General features: G+C 43.6%; 1 protein-coding gene across 2 annotated transcripts in view; it reads right to left on the reverse strand.

Moving 5' to 3' along the window:
• Positions 1–17,157, reverse strand: part of LOC108880692 (nectin-2) — a 74,149-nt gene that overhangs the window by 54,233 nt on the left and 2,759 nt on the right. The window lies entirely within an intron of this gene.

Consider the following 17,157-nt stretch of genomic DNA (forward strand, 5'->3'; position numbering starts at 1 on the left):
TTGTGTGTCAACTCTTACAGAAGTATTACTAACACAGGAGCAAAAGTAATGATTTATTATGATTATTACTATAACACTGCAGTGTATTGCAAAATGTCAGAGATATGGATGAGTAATTAGTCCACCTGCCTGTTGAAAATACAATGAGGACATGCAACAGCTCCTGAATTCAATCTTTTTTACATAAAGACAAATGAGCGCTACAATGAGGGGGAAGATGGCAACAATTAATAAACATCAGGCAGGTAGGATGTGGCAAAACAGAACAAAAAGATAGGAGTGGAAGACAATAGATAACTGAAGCAATTAAAAGCAGAAAGAAGCCATGCTTTGTATATTAGAACAGCTGCATTGTACGTATCGGAGTTTCCTTCCCGCAGGTCTGCAGTGAGCTGAGAGGGCGGAGGTGAATGGCCCATTGTCTTCCAGCCTCAATAGGAGGCAGGTAAGATGAAACTCTTCAACTTCAGCACATACCTCCCATCAGTTCTCCCATATAGGAGGAGGGGAAAGGTGATACCAAGGAGGGAGGGGTTGAAACAGAGGCAGAAAGGAAAGAGAAACAAGGTGAGGGCTGTAGTTTCTACACTGTACTACAGAACACAAGAGCAATAAACAGCAGAGACGTATGAGGAGTTAGAGCACACAGTTGTTCTCTGGCCCCTGCTCCATTTCTTCCGCATGTACTGAATGTTAAGATCAACTTTGATTATTCTCTGAAGGACAGTCACTATGACAACTTGCCTTGAGAACATGGTGTATTGTTTTGATGCTGACAGATGGATGGATGAATGAACAACTAATAGACAGACAGACGTACAGCTCAAGGAGACAGATCAAAAGGGGGAGGGACACATAACCCAGTATTTCCTCTAAAGTCAATCTGTTGAGTAAAATTAAACAAAAATACACTGAAAAGATGTGACTAGCCGGCTGCGTGGCTACAGTCAAGGTAAAATAATAAAAGAAGACATATCTGCAGACGTCTGGACCTATAGTCCAACACACTTTATCTCCAAAAAGGCTACTGTGTATGAAATCTTCAAACAACACATATAAACTAAACTGCTCATAAAAAAATACAAAAAAAGCTTTACAATAAATAAGTGAAATGAAAACTATGTACCATTAAAGAGTCGGAGGAGATGAAGGACTTACAACATAAAAAGCAGGTATGTGCATCATTTTTCTTAGAATTCAACTCCCTGAGTTAAAAAAAAAATATGTGAACAATACTGCCTAGGTTGTTTCTTTTCTTTAGTTATAAGCTATTAAACCTGCAGACGAAGAAGGTCAAGAGACTCCGTAAGACACTGCTAAAAGTAACTAAGTGACTAATGCATTTTCAATGAAGACACTCTTTGCTGTCAACATTTAACTATTACAGCTGATCACATCCCATCTAACACCTTACTGGACTAATCTGGTGACAGATTGAATTCTCTCACCCTGTATAATGTTACTGTCAGGTCCTTGGCTGAGGATAGATTTGTAGAATCTAATCATTTGTAGAAAATAATCATTTACTTTTTTTATTTTGATAATCTATTAATTACTTGGGGTAATTGTCAAGCACAATGTCAAACATTTGCTGGTTCTAGCTGGTTCTCTCTTCTAAAATGTGATGATTTGCTAACTTTCTCTGAGTTACATTATTTTAAATTGGATATCTTTGTGTTTTGAGCTGTTATTCTGACAGAAAATTCAATCTAAAGATGTTATGCTTTGGGCTTTTTTCACTCTCAAAATAAATAATCAACATTTTAATCAATAATGAAAAATAATGGCTAGTTCCAACCCTATACACTGTTAACAACAACAATGCTCCAGCAGACAAAAATGAACAACAGTGGTTCTGTTCTGTACCCTGAAGGTGAGACAACAATGTAGTATTGATAAAGGAAAATTACAACACCACAGCATCCTCAGATGAACAGCATACACGAGAAAAAGTAAAGAAGGTCAACCAGTGCATTGACATTCAAAGGAAACCTCTGCTGTCTGTCTGTCAAGAAAAATAAATAGATCTATGGAACAATGAGGTTAATTAACGAGGTTAATTAAAATCAAAAACCAATCAAAAACCAATCTTTCTATTTAAAGATACGGTTGCATATTAGGAGCAGGAGAGGATGTCTGCAATCAGTAACATAGCATGGGATTCTTGGCTTCTCCAGACGTTTGTACTGAGTATAAACAGCTTGCTGTCCTAAAACACCTTTACTCATCTGAATGGCGAACAGCAGTGAATCAGGTTTCCCCTCAATAGCAGCGTGAACCCTGGTTTTAGCCTGTAATGGCTCTGCAGTCACAATGATGCTACAATTGATCTGACTCTGAAAAGATTGAAGCCACTTCCCAGAGATCATAAGGAGGAACAACAAACACACACGCACACACACAAGCTGCTGGAGTCGTCCCCTGTCAGGTTGTCATTACATTGGGTTGGAGCCACCTTTGTTTACCATCTACCCCCTTAAGGCAGAGTGACAGATAGAGGATTGGGAAGTGAGGGATAGATAGACGGGGGTATGAACAGACAGAGATGGCCCTGCCATGCTCCAGTGGCCAGCTTCAAGGACAGACGGGCCCTTCAATATCACAGCCTCTGTGTAATTAGACAGTGCTCTGTCACGCACCAAAGAATTGCTCCTATTTGTGTCATATTAAACGCAGCATGGATATCCCCTACTGTGCTTTGCCATTGAGACCTAATGCAAAAGGGGAGCAAAGGGGGATTTGTACAAATTTAATTACATTCATAATTCGCCCATCTTTAGCTGTAATCACTCGGGGTTAAGTTAAGTAAATCCACTTCTCGTTAGCCACCCACGCCCTGTGTTGCTTTAGTAAGCAGTGTAATGTCTGGGTTATTCAGGGGAATTTCATTGACAGACTGAACCTCTCTAAGTGAAAGTAAACATAGTTCTTGGTATGCAGCAGTGAAATATTAACAGCTGCACCCTTTCTACTGAAGTGCTTGCATGCTTGGGTTTGGAGCACTGCAGATCACGTGTGTTTGTGTGTTTGCGTCTATGTGTGTATGTGCCTGTCTGCTGGTGTATGATACTGTGTCTCTGAGGCCACCTGCAGTGTCTCCGAAAGGCAGGGAAAAATCTGCCGCTGTGTACATCTTTGTGTGTCTGTTTTTGAGTCTTTGTGAGTCTGAGTCTGTGTGTGTTTGGTGCACCTCTCAGCCAAATCGCGACACAGGCAGGCAAGCCTTTTCAACAGAGAGGGAGAGGAGTGAAGCAGATCAAACACAAGCCAACTAATCACAGACGCCGGCTAATTAGCACAGTCCTCAAAGGGGAACCAGGAATGAGTGATGATTCCCCTGTATGAATTTCCCAATGACGCTGTGCCTTATGCCACCATGAACACTCACTGGTCACAGAGAGGAAAGACCAGAGAGGGTAAAGAGCAAAGACAGCCACAAAGCATCTGGCCTTGTTGTAATCTTATCATCTGAGAGCACAGGGGGCAAAGTGGAGCTTGATATCTCTCTTATCAGTGTTTCGGTCACGTGCACAGGACACACACACAGGTACTGTCACAACCTCACACACACACTAACTGCAAAGTTTTATCTCAACATCTACAAATTAGACTGCATGTAACGTTTCCTATTAAGGGATTTCTGGAGCGATTAAATCCCAAGCGCGGTGATATTCCAGCCTTCAGAGCTGAGCACAGGTTGACGTTCCTGTGCGCGGGGCCCCTAGTGCTGATTAGCAGGCGGCTCTGCCACACTGAGCCCAGATTTCCACAAGATCAGAGGCCGAGCTGTGAGCATAGCAGCAGCAACGGCTGCGGCAACCAATTACAGATGTGGCACGCATCCGCACGCACGCTTATGCACACACTCGCGCCCTGCCACACAGATGCAACCGCACGCCTGTCCAGAAACAGATTTCTCCAGGCTGAAGTCATCAAAGTGACGTGAACCCACCCCTCCTCCTCCGGCTCCTCTCCCTCTCTTCTCTTCTAATCTCAGTCGAGAGGGCACCTGTCAGAGGATGCTCAGTTTACCAGCCAACTCTCGCAGAGACGGAGACAGAGAGACAGAGAGAGAGCAAATGAACACAGAGAGAGCCAATAAAGATTCTAATAAGTCTATCTGAAGAAGCGCAGGCCACTGATGGGAGTTAGCCTAAATAAAACCCACTTTATCATTCTTCAAGTGTCCAAGAAGTCCCATTCTGTCTCTATACATCTTAGCATCAAGCTAAACATAGATTTTCTAATTCCAGCTCTGGGCATGGCTTTGAACAACATTGTGCGGCTGGGAGGATAAACAACAACACAAACACACACTGGTGTTGACAAACACACAATCATTCACATTTCTGTTATTCCGCCAGATTTTCGGAGGAACAATACCCTCCCTCTGCCCTCTGAAAAACTGCCATCAATGGCCAGAATTTGTTACACATGATTACAGTGTGACAGTTGGCATTCATGAGGCAGACAAAATACACAGAGATTCCAGACTTATTGTTATGACAAAAATCTTAATGTGCTTTGAACATTAACGGCTGCATTGGGGAGGATGGAGAGTGAAACAAATTGGTGAGGCTGGTCAGAGAAGACAAAAGAGATCTGAGAGTGAAATTAAACTCCACCAATTTACAGTTGAGCATCGGCATAGAAGGGAACAAAAAGACATGTAGATAAATAAGAACATAAGAGCAATTGGAAGGGAGGCAGAGAGAGATATGAAGTGGAGAGTGTGGGGTGGAGAGGGGGGGGGGGGTTTGCAGAGCACAGCAACAGCTGCTGAGCATCACATCTGCTCCAAGTGGAGTCATCAGCAAACAGACAGACTGGAACCGACCTACTGAGGCAAGCCCCAGGGAGAGCGAGGGATGGACAGAGGAAGAATGGAGTTGAGTTGGGTGGGGGTGGAGGGGTGTTTAAGGCGAGGCAACGAGGGGATGAGATGAGAAGGATACAATTAAAGAGATGGAGGGTGGAAAAAAGATGAGAAGGAGATGGCAGTGCACAGAAGCAGAGAGAGCTCTTGCAACCTGTTACTTTTTCCCCAAAGGGCTGTGATGGAGTAAGGGTGGGGTCAGGCAGTGCCGTAGATGGTTTTGCAGGGAAGAGGAAACTCAAATCGCTTGTTGTCCTTTTCCTTCTATCCCCCTTTACCCGCCCCCTTCTCACCCCGTTCCCTGACATCCTTCCTCCATCTCTCTCCCCTTCTTTCTCTTCAGTGAGACTGACAGAACAAGAGAAGCCTGTGAGAGTAAAGATGAAAGGCCTGTGAGGGAGGTGTGTGCGTGTGTTGAGGGTGTGTGTGAGATGAATGAATGACCCTTCTTATCCCTCATCCCCCACTGGAGCCGTTGTGCCCTAACACAATAGCAAAAAAAACAGCATACATACATACAACACTATAGGGGGCATCATGAAGTTGACACTGTGGCATGCTTGTATGTGTGCTTCACATGTTCATTCTCACTCGCACCATGTTCCCACGGTACAAAATGAAACACATCAAACATCTTCCTAACAGGCCTGCCTCAGCATGAATATCATCTTATGCCCAGCCGTGTGTCCTGTACACCTTCGGCCTGTGGAGAGGCACCCTGAGGAGAGGTAGGGACCCTGAGAAGTACACATTGTTCATTCATGATAGCAGCCGCTGGCAGCGAGGGCAACCCCGTAGCGGAGTAAGCGATGTCATTTGGCAGCAAATGAAGGGGAAGGAGCAAAGCAGTTTATGCTAGCGTCTATCCGAGGTCTCACAGCTAGCTCTAACGTTAGTTAGCCTGGGCGCAGGACAAAGCTCAGTTTGTGTTCACATCCCTGCATGGTGGAATAAACATAGCTGCTGCTTCACAGTTTCCTTTAGCTCGCCATCTCCTTTCCTCTTATCTCTCCCTCCTCCGCTGTCACCCCTGCTGCCTGAGAGAACAATCTACCGACGCAGCATGCCCTTCCAAAATATTTACTCACTCAGTATTGGCTGAATACAAAGGCCATTCTCTTACTCTCTCTGATGTCTAACATTCAAACAAACCATGCACCCACATGCACATGTTGGCTGCACCTGCTCCGGACCACACTTTCCCTCTCTAGTCGCTGTGCACGCCCACACACACTCGTTTACTGTGGGGATTCCTCCCTTCCTAATGTTTCCATCTGGTTCGTGCCTTTGACTGATCTCAAAGTTGGGGAAGAAAAACAAGTATAGCAGCAACAGTAGTCACCCCACCTTGCCTGCGGCAGGGAGTGTGTATCTGCTGCTCACATCCTCGCACACACCCCTCTGATTCAATACCCCTGACACTGCCTTAACACCTTTTTCCTGTGCAGCTTGTGCCCTTCTTTCCTCTTTTGCCTCTCTGTTTCTCCCCCCTTCCTATCTCAATCTGTCACCTTACATTCTCCCCTCGGCCCTCCTTAATCTTTTTCTCAATGCATCCTTTCTACTAACCAATTTTCGAAGCAGCTTTTCCAACTAATCCAACATTTTCTGTTTTTAGCAAGCAAACCCAAATATAAGTTCATTAACAATCAAGTACTGAAATCAGTTGCAGTGTTGCAGCAAAGCTCTGGCTTCTCCTGGCTCCTCATTCATTAGCATATGTTTGAAAAGCAAGTCTAAATGAAATGATCAGAGATGATGAACTACAAACAAAGACCCAGAATTATTCCTATGATGCGGCTGCATGTCATGCTTGTTTTTAATGTGTTGCACTAGTGATTTTTTTTAACCAGGAGCTCAAAATAGATGCAAATGAATGGAGAGTCAGAAAAAGCCTGGGCGCCCAGAGTAATGACACGTCCCCAGGGTGCCTACTGTTTTCGGGTGATTGTTAAAGAACTCCTATGGGGGTGTGCATGCTAATAACTAATAATGTTCTATCAAAGAGAAATGTTGCATTGAGTCTTCTGTCTTGTAGCTCTATGGTATCTCTGACTACCTTCCAGCCTTCCCATCCTCTCCTCTGATAGGGGATGTGGCTCCATAGGCTGCACCTGTGTCTCATTACCGCCACTGATTCAGTAACAGGCTTCTCTCTCCTCTTGCTGTTGCGCTCTCACTCTTTTCCTCCCTTTAGCTACTGCCAACATACATTTACCTCTAACAGCATGGCCTGCACTCGCCTCTTCCTCTTGCTCATCACGCTGCATGCCATTCACATGATCTCCGCAGCCCCTTTCCTGGTGTCGTTCCTGCCATTACAGACTCAGCGCAAATGGGGTTTGTCAACTGTTAGGTGATCTAATGATTTTGTGCTCAACTGACCAATGTGTCCAATTTATCAGGAAGTCCTCAGAGAAGCCTTTCACTTTAACAGGACAGTGTTTAGCCTGTCAATATTGGACTGGGTACTCCTGATAACTGCATTTACTCTCATACTTTCAGTGTGATTCATTTGAATTCTAGCAGTAATTAACAATTACTGTCATAATCACTTAATTTGATGATTACTTTCTCAATCAGTTTATCAGCCTACAAAATATGAAAAATGTCTCTTACAATTTCCTAAAGCCTAAGGAGTTGTCCTCAGATTTCTTGTTGTATAGCAACATCAGTCCTAAACCCAAAGACATTCAATTTATCATCACAAAACTAACAAATCACCACATATGAGAAGCTGGAACTGGGAAATGTTTGGCATTTTGCTTGAAACTGACTCATTTGCATTTCAGCTCTAGATATTTTCTGACACATACTGTATATACTGATATGGCACAGGTATTGTGCAGCTTACTGCGTGGCTGGTCTTGTTACTTTCCCAGTGTGGCAACGGCAAAAATAAACTGAGAAAAAAAATGTGTGATGCCACTGCTTTGCTTAAGCTTTCCAAAGCATCTAGTGTTTATTTTCTCAAACTGAGATGTGAAAAATGCAGAGGCAAAGTCAAACAGCATTTAAGTTAAAGTTCACTTCTTTTTGACAATTTATCACCTCAGCCAGAGCACTGCTGTAATATATCAAGCTGTATGTTGTGTAACGTCTCAGGCTACAGACTCACTGTGTTGACCTGTACATGTGTTATGATGTATAGCTCAGTGGGTAGCTGCACTGCGGGACACAAACTCCAACTGCTTCACCGTAACTATTACCTCATACACAGTAATAGTGCAACTAGGCAAATGTATTTTAAACTGAAATGACAAGCTTTGCACCACATAATTGTTCTCAGTTTCAAATCTTTTATTTTGTGCTGTGTCAGTCACAAGTCCAAAATCTTTTTATTCATCCCAAATCAGTTTCCTAAGAAACGTATTCATTTTCAGTCAAGTTTTTAGCAAGATGAAAAAATATCTTATATTTAAAATCAACAGATTTACATATAATACATTGACAGTAATAATAAGTAATGTAGATCATGTATATTAAGCTGGATTCCTATCAAAGCATCGCATTAAAGTCTTGGTTTGGGACTTCCATCAAAATCCATCCTAATATTGAATTATGCATTAAATATGTAATCAGACTGGCCTAACTATGATATCATAGCCAGTATCCGATTCTTTTAAGGCCAATTAACCTCAGTGTCAGCATTAAATGACCAAGTAAAAACTCAAGTGCATTCATTATACTTGATAAATTAATGCAATACCGATGGATGGAGATTATATGAGTCTTAAAGCCAACTACTGGGGGAAAAAAAAGACAGTCGAACATTAGCCTTGATGGTTTCTGAGATAACTTGCTCTAGTGTGATGGCTTACCAAGATGAGCGTAGGGGATAGAGTGGCTATATGCATTAGAGGATCATGGACAGGCTCCCTCCTACACTGTGCATATTAATTCTTCTAATGCATCTAAGCTTAGCTCGTAACACACTTTGACACTGCTTAATTATGTCATCTACAAGGGACGAGCTTTTTTAAGAGCAGAAACACTGGGTGCCTCTGTCGATGCAGAGGTTGTTCTAAAATGTCGATATGCATCTACAGAATGGTTTACTTTAGCATGTTAGGACCTCTGAGGCTGAATTATGGAAATAATGTAAGATCTATAGATACCAAAAGGACACCAGCAGTGAGAGGAATGAGCACCTCAAGGTGAGTATCTTAATATTGCCGGTGAGTCCTCAACAGAAAGACCTTTTTACAATCACGTACCAGCCAATTCTTTAAGTAGTATCCTGACTGACAGGAGCGTCCATCAAACGCCCAGATCCCCTCACCCGTGGCCTCTTGCCATCCATCAATCTATCCTGACAGCCCTACTGCCATCTCTCTCTCTATGTAAATAAACAACAGAAAGACGAGAGGAGGAGCAAAGAGCAGGGGGAGGAGGGAGAGGAAATCAAAGTAGGGCACTCAAACCTGAGACAAGCAGGCCAAGTCAGGTTCAGAGAGGAAAAAAAGAGAGTAACAAGGGGAGGGAAGAGAGAGGGGAGGGGGACTCACAATGGGCTGAGGTGATGAGGGGAGAGACGGGATGGGGGGGTGGTCATCTGGAAGGAATGAGGAGGGGAGATAAATTGGAAGAGAGGAAGGGAACTGACTGGCACAGGGATGACAGCCAAATGAGCGGAAACACGAGAGGGAGTCATGTAAAAGAATGCAGTGAAGAAGGATAGAGTGGGGAAAAAAACAAAAACTTTGGAGGACATCAATAATCTATGCCAGATAAAGCAATTCTGTGTCAAAACTAAAGAACGAAATAGAGAGGGAGACAGTGGAGAAAAAGGAGAGAGAAAAAGAAGTAAACAAATGAACTAGGGAAAGTTGGAAGGTGAAGCCTGAGGGACTTCTATTTAAAACCAGAACAATTGAGAGCACTTGTGTTAGTTTACACAAGCAGAGGAACCACATCCTCTTCCTCATCTCACCCACACCCCTCCCCAAATCTTCCTGAGGCTGTGTCTATTTAAATGTGTGTTTAAACGGCGAGTGCTACTGCTCTAATCAAGGCTGGCATCACAGCACATTCCCTCTCTCCTCCTCTCTACCTCCCTTCCCCCCCCCGGCATGCTGCCTTCTTCTGTCGCTCAGACCCTGCACACACTCGACCCACACACACACACACAAACACATGCGCACACACTCACGCGTGCACCCTGCATGACTGTGCCATGCCAGAGATAAATTTATGAATCACTGGTGCACAATCAGCCGTGAGCTTGTTGCGAGAAGAGGAAAGTGGGAAGAGAAGAAAAGGACAGAAGTAAGTGGTTAAAGTGTTTTCCTTTAAAAGCTTTTAAAAAAGGAGGAGGATTCAGGAGATAGCTCCCAGCAACCTGAGGGAGCGAGCACACACCCAGAGGGCCTCAGTGACAAGTACTAGTCAGCAGAGAAGATACTCTGTCTTGCTCTTTCTGTCTCCTTCCCTCTCCTCTCTCATCCTCTCCCCTCCCTCCTGGCTCTTCCTAAAGAGGCCAAGATAGAAAGCCAAAATAGCAAGCAGCCAAGTAACAAACAAGTGTATGATACATGCACAGCATAAACATGAGTATCGCATAGGAAATAGCAAATAGCTGACTTTCTGCACACAAATGCCCTTTGAGAAGTGTATCACAGGGGCACAATAGTGGTCAACAGAAAAAAGCCTCTCCATCAGCTTCCATTTCAAGAGAAACTACCCAATCATCTCTTGTTATGGAGCCACTTTCCCTCTAGGGCCACTACTCAAAGGCAGGTCTGTCCATTGATACAGGTGTGGTGCAGAGGGAGTAAAAAGGAAAGGGGGAGGGAGGACAATAGATGGCCTTTTCAGTGGTCTCCCTCGGCTCACCTGGATTAGGGAGAAGGGAGGGGGAAGAGTCTGGGGGAAGGAAGGAGGAGGAGGGTCTCTAAACTCAAGCCGAGAACAATAGTGTCTCTGTTTTCGGTAACACCAAGTGTATCATTCTGTCTAGCGGCGGCCAGCTGACTGCCTGGACTAAAAACAAACTCTCAAGGTTGCTGCTGTTGAATGCCAAATTCTTCCTGTGTGAATGTACATTAAATAAAAATGTATTGTGACAGAGTTAATCCAGACTTCCGCCCCAAAATAACATATGTGCACTATTAGAAAACAAGGAACATATACTTCAGCAAATTTACTGACAACACAAAACTAAAGACAAACAAAGTTCTGCTAGGCTTTTCTTATCAGTTAATTTGCCAATGTGACAAAATAATGAGGAAAGACTATTACAATTTCCTAGAGTCCAGAGTGATTTTGGTTACTGGTACAGACAATTTTGGGGCATTTTTGTTTGGAAAGTGACTCAAATCATGACTCCATTATCAGAATAGTTGCGGATTAAATTTCTGTCAATTGACTACTTGATTAAACCACTAATTGTTTTAAACTCTACTACATTTGAAAAAGGTTTAAGTACAAAAATATTGCCGTACAATGGTGACAACATTTATCGACTCCTTCGGTCTGCATTCTGGTGGGATGTTACAACCTGTAACAGTCCTATAACAAGGGACTAGTGTTACATGTGTGGTTTTATTTACTTCTCAGTTAGGTGATTAAGAAGCAAGACAGATCTGAAAAACAATTTATAGAGATACTATACATGTATTAATCTATATAATAAACATGATACAGTATCTCACCCAAAAACTAACACTGAACTGCACAAAGCTAGTTTTCGGTTACAGTGTTGGATTGTATTACAATGTACACTGAGAATTAACTCTTCAAATGTAATCCCATTTCAACTTCAGTGTGAGATTCTTGTTAGATGAGTCAAGCTGTATTATCGGCCTAGTCACAGCCTGCGGGGGAGATGAGCGTGTGACAGCATCTAACAGCAGGGGAGTGGACATTGTCAGCCTGATCCCGGCACTGCACGACAGGTTAGCTCTGCTGAAATGAAATAAAATCCTGCATCTGTTTCCATTTGTCCAGTATTACCTCCCTCCCTTACCTCAGCTCGCAAGCTTCCTTGACTTTGTTCTGTCACTTCCCTCCTGTCCTCCTGTACAGTAATCAAGTGATTCAACCATCAAATCAGCCCAACATCCCCGAGAACTGTGTGCATGTGTCCGCGACGTATGTACTCTTTGTGCTGTATGTGTGTGTGTGTGTGTGTGTGTGTGTGTGTGTGTGTGTGTGGTTGCGTGTGAGGAGGTGGCAGTGATGTGTGTCGTTCTGCAGCCTGGGCGAGGGAGATGGAGGGGAGAGGAGGGTGAGATAATCGTGGGGTGGGGTGAAAACACTGTAAAAGTGTCACAGCAACTTAACCTTCAAAAAATGCCCACCAGGGTGGAGTGGGAGGTGTTCTTGGCCATTAGACGAGAAAGAGGCAGAGGAGGACAAGTGCACGAGAAAGAAAGAGAGAGAGAGAGAGAGAGAGAGAGAGAGAGAGAGAGAGAGAGAGAGAGAGAGAGAGAGAGAGAGAGAGAGAGTGATTGATGTGTGGAAGAAAAAAGAAACAGAAGACCTCGTTAGGGGAGGTAGGAAGGTACAGATGCCTGCAATACAAATGTCTGTAGGGAGGGCGGGGGTTGTTAGGGAGGTATGAGAGAAAAGTAGAGCGAGAGACAGAGGGAGCAAATGAGAGTAGGAGAGGGAAAGTAGCAAAGGCAGTTTGGATGGGCTTAAAGAGAAACTCTGGGACTGACATAGGTGGAAGAGACAACTGGGGAATTGGACGGTGGGACAAGGAGAGGGGGAGAGCTGAGGGAGAAAAGAAGAGAGCGCGGCAGATTAAGGGGAAAGAGAGAGTAAGAGGATAGAGGGAAGCAACAGACATTCCAATTACAGAAGCAGAAACGAGGGATTGATGACTAAGAAGGGAGAGAGAAGGAGAACAAAGAACAGGATGAGAGGAGGAAAAGAGATACAGTAAGAGACAGCAGTTTACTGAACAGATGGATCAATTATGCGGACCAAATTACAGAGAGGAGGAAGTTGGAGCATTAGAGAAGGACGTAAACAGAGAAAGACAAAGAGGGCAGAGGAAGAATGAATCAAGACAGAAAAGTGGAAGTAAAGGCACGGACGTGACAGGGCAGAGGGGAGTGAGTGGCCGATTAAGAGAGCAGGCAATCAGTTCAGTGGATGAATGAAACAAATTGCTCAGATGGAGGAGGACCTGCTCTCCCTGAGGAGCCACACCAAACAAACCCTGGCACACCCTGTTGACAAAACACTGGGCTGATAACTGAGTAAACCTGCTGCCTCTATTTGACCTTAATGTGCTGTTTGCTTCAGGAGAGGATTTATATGCTCCTGCCATTTCAAGGCTCAAGGGACTAATGACGACTGTGCTGCTTGATTATCAGCATAGCATGGCGGCATATTTTCAAACCAACAAGTGAAACAATAGATAGCGCTGATATCAGTGGCACAATAGAGCTGTAGGATCATAACAACACAGCTTGTCTTGTGAAACACAACACACACTTTCCATGCTTTCATGAAAACTAAACCTGTTGTGCATTATCGCAGAGATGGCATATTCTGTTTTCCTATCTCATATTTCTGAGATGATATCTGTGCGAGAGTACTACATTTTTCTTTATTACAGTATGTAATTTTACCCTGTTCCTCAGATAAATCTCCTGGGACCATGAGGAAAACTGGGCTGAATTGAAAGCAGTTGGTGTGCAGAAGGTTTCTGAGGAGCATGACTCCAGAGTCCTGACAAGACCCTGTCACACCAAATTCAATTTCCTCCTGTAGCCAGCCTGTCCACTGCCCTCTGATAAGTGTGAATTTGACATGACCTTGTCAAAGTCAGATGTGATGAAGATGCAGCACGTCTGTGCCCGTGTGTGTATTAACAGAGGAGCAAAGGTGTGCACATAGGTAACAAAACAGCTGTTATGTTGGTAAAAGGAAGAAAATACATGAAAAGAGACCCAGACGTTTTAATAATGGCAAAACCAGTTTGACATTTCACAAACTGGTTGCAGAAAGGACACAGGGAGGGATTATCAGGGGAGGAAGGGACAGAGAGATGTTTCATGGTGCTGTCATGCCGACAGAGCGAGCCCTAAATGTTTTCAATATCACATAAGGGCACTGCATCATCCACCATTCAATACCAGATCAATAACGCAAACCACCTTCCACCTCGCAAACTACATTTAGACACATTAAGGTGACTGCTAATGAGCAGCCATGTGCATGTGTGTGTGTGTGTGTGTATGTGTGTGTGTGTGTATATATATATATATGTATATATGTAGGGACTCACTGAGGAGGACACAGTCAAGGGCCTCAGTGCTTAGCTACACAGATATCTGCTGAGTGCACTACGGGGAGGATTTCAGAAATAAAAGAATGTGACAAAGACAGAAGAAAGAGGAGAAAGATGACAGCGAGAGGGTGCAGGTCAGGTAACTATAATAAAAAGAGAAAGGTTAGTGCAAGCAGTCCTTTACTGTCCACAATGGAAGGTTCTCTGGCTGTTAAATATGTGTCTCATGCTTTAAGAGAGGGAGACGAAGAGGGGAGGGCGGTGCGACTAAATTACAAATGAGCTGATAATTCTTGGCCTCCCTGGTTCACTCCCTCACAGTTTTTCGAAATATCCTCCTTCATCTCCTCTGCCAAGATGCTGCGGTGTGGAATTTGAAAATGTCGACATCCTCAATCCCCCCCACCCCCATTCACCCCTCTGCTCCTCCTATGCTGCTCCTCCTCAGTGATTTTTACTACAGCAGGGGTCACAGAGACACCCATCTCCCAAGTCTAGTTAATTAAGGGGGTTTTATTTTAAAGAGTCTGGCTGCCTTTCAATGGATCTTCAATTGGAATTACCGCTTGTTCTCCACATCGGCTGAGCTGGAATGGGTCTGACCTGCATCTCCCTAAATTCCATCTGGGGTTTGTTAGACATAGGGAAATGCAGATTTGGCAAAAGGTATCTTGACTAATGTGTGTGTGACTGTAAAAAATAAAGTAAGCCACACGCCTTTTAGCATTTTTTTTATATGAGATAAGCTGCTGGCATGCTACTCAAGCAAATAGTACAGTCTTAAAACTCGCCATTGTCTAGAAACATGTGGGTGGTTAGAGAACATTATGGAATGGTCTCATGCAGTGAACTCATATCAGTGTGTGAGCTATTGCACACAGATTTGCTGTAGATAACAGTTTAACCCAACACCTCTGCCAAGAATATCATCGACCCCAGTGCAGTTGTGTTTTTGGAAACCCCTCAGCTGCCCTATTCACATTAATTACATTTGGCATTCCTTCTAAGAGGAGGATTTCAGCTCATTTTCCTTTGGATCAGATGGGACCAACTCTAGCATTCCGGTAACGCAGGGAGCTAAACACAAACATCCCTGTGGGGTGGGGGGCACCATCCACCCAGCATGTACATGTAGGCGGAGGGCAGTAGGGGTGAATTCCTACATGGAGATGGCCCCATCACAGAGCTGCTGGCTTTGGTTGTCTTATAACAGGAAAAGCCACTACCATAACCAACAAGTTGCAGGAAAAGCATCCGTAAAGAGAGCCATTTAAATGAGCAGGGAGCACAGTGTCCTCAGATCTGATGTCTGTGGAAGATAACAGGGTTGCTAAAGAGCATGATACACACCACTTCCTAAAGGAAATGGCAACACACACAAGCACTGTCATCCACCGACATGACGGCTCCTCCCTATTATTGGAATGTCATCTGACTTGCGGTGCAGCCTCAGGTCACTTCCCTGATTCATCACCAGCTGAATGCATATGTGTGTGTGGGTGTGTGTACTCAGTTGTGTTTGTGGTCCAATACTGCGGCCTAAAATGCAACAAAATGCACTGACTCGTGCTCATCCTCTCTTCAGATTCATCCACTCTGTCTAATAATATTTGCCAAGTCAACAATAAACCTGATGGATCCTTTGTGTTTCTGGTCACTGGTAATGAAAATCAAAGTTATTTCACTGAAACTCATTTATCAAAAATATATGTAGTATATCTAAAATCCTGTATATGATGTTGAGGATCAACATAATTTTAATCAATATATCTTCCATATAAAAGGTTTTTTAAAATGAAAAGTGCCTCCCACTAAAATGTTTTCAATACATCTATTAAAAAGCTTTCCATCCATTGCTACTTTTATTGTTGGATAAGAGGTACTCCATTTCTAGGCAGCCATTAAATATTGCCACTGAGCTGAAATCGCTTTTTTCAACAGTGTACCTGGTGAAATCACAATTAATAAGAGAAAACCATCTAAATCATTTGGTGAAAAGCCAAATATTTGCTCCTGTCATTCCGCAATTTAGTTATTAAAAATTAATGGGGCGACACTTGCCACACAGTGTACATGGTGACACATATACACTGGGTTGGTATCACTCTCACATCTCCATTAAGCCATAAATCCAAGCATACTTTTATGTCTGAATCAATGAACTCTTAATGGTGATTATAAGGGGGGGGGGGGAGGTCATTGATGTGTCATTTAAACAGGAAGCCCCCCTTAGTAAGGGTGTGTAAGGAAGTACGAGTGCACATCAAAAGCGGAATGAGACTTTCTTTACACACAGTCACACACACCTGACCTTTTCAAAATCCATCTGACATTTACGGGCCAGTGCAAAGGGGCGAGGACAGCTCATTTACATAATGATAGGACCTAACCACGACAGCCATTAACGCAAAAACCAAACCAAGACCAAAGCCCCTCGCTCAGCAGGGACTAATGAGGTACTAAGGACTTATTTTTTTCCCTCCTTTTTTAGGGAAGAAAAAAATAAACTCCTCTCATGATCCATCAATTACATTCCTCTTAATAGACAGAGTGTAATGTTCTTTCTCTGTTATAATGATGAATGGTCCCAGGCTTGGCAGTTCTCACTGTTCTCACAGGATGTCTCCATGTGTAGGTAAATAGCGAGAGCTAATACTTTGGATGTGTGCATGTGTTTCTGGGATGGCAGGGAGTTGTGAAATGCTGGAAATTTTCCAGCATTTCACAAGTCATTACAAAATTAGCTCGAATAATCATGTGGGGGTGCAAAATACAGCATTTCAACGGGTCCCATACAGCTGTCAGGAAATCCTACAGCCATGGTGAAAGAACGTGGTGAGTTCACATGTGGTTTATTTCCCTGTCTATCTGCATGTTGTTCCTGTCATGAACAGCACGGCCTTGAGTCCAAACAGGCCAGGCGATGGGGGAGGGGGGCATTTGAATAACCCAGTGACTGCCGTCGCTCAAACAGAAGCAGTGGACAGGAGAGAAGGAAAGATAGCTGAAAATAAAAAGAGACCAGAACAAGGCC

This window comes from Lates calcarifer, linkage group LG15 (assembly GCF_001640805.2).
Source record: "Lates calcarifer isolate ASB-BC8 linkage group LG15, TLL_Latcal_v3, whole genome shotgun sequence".
NCBI classification, from domain to species: domain Eukaryota; kingdom Metazoa; phylum Chordata; class Actinopteri; family Centropomidae; genus Lates; species Lates calcarifer.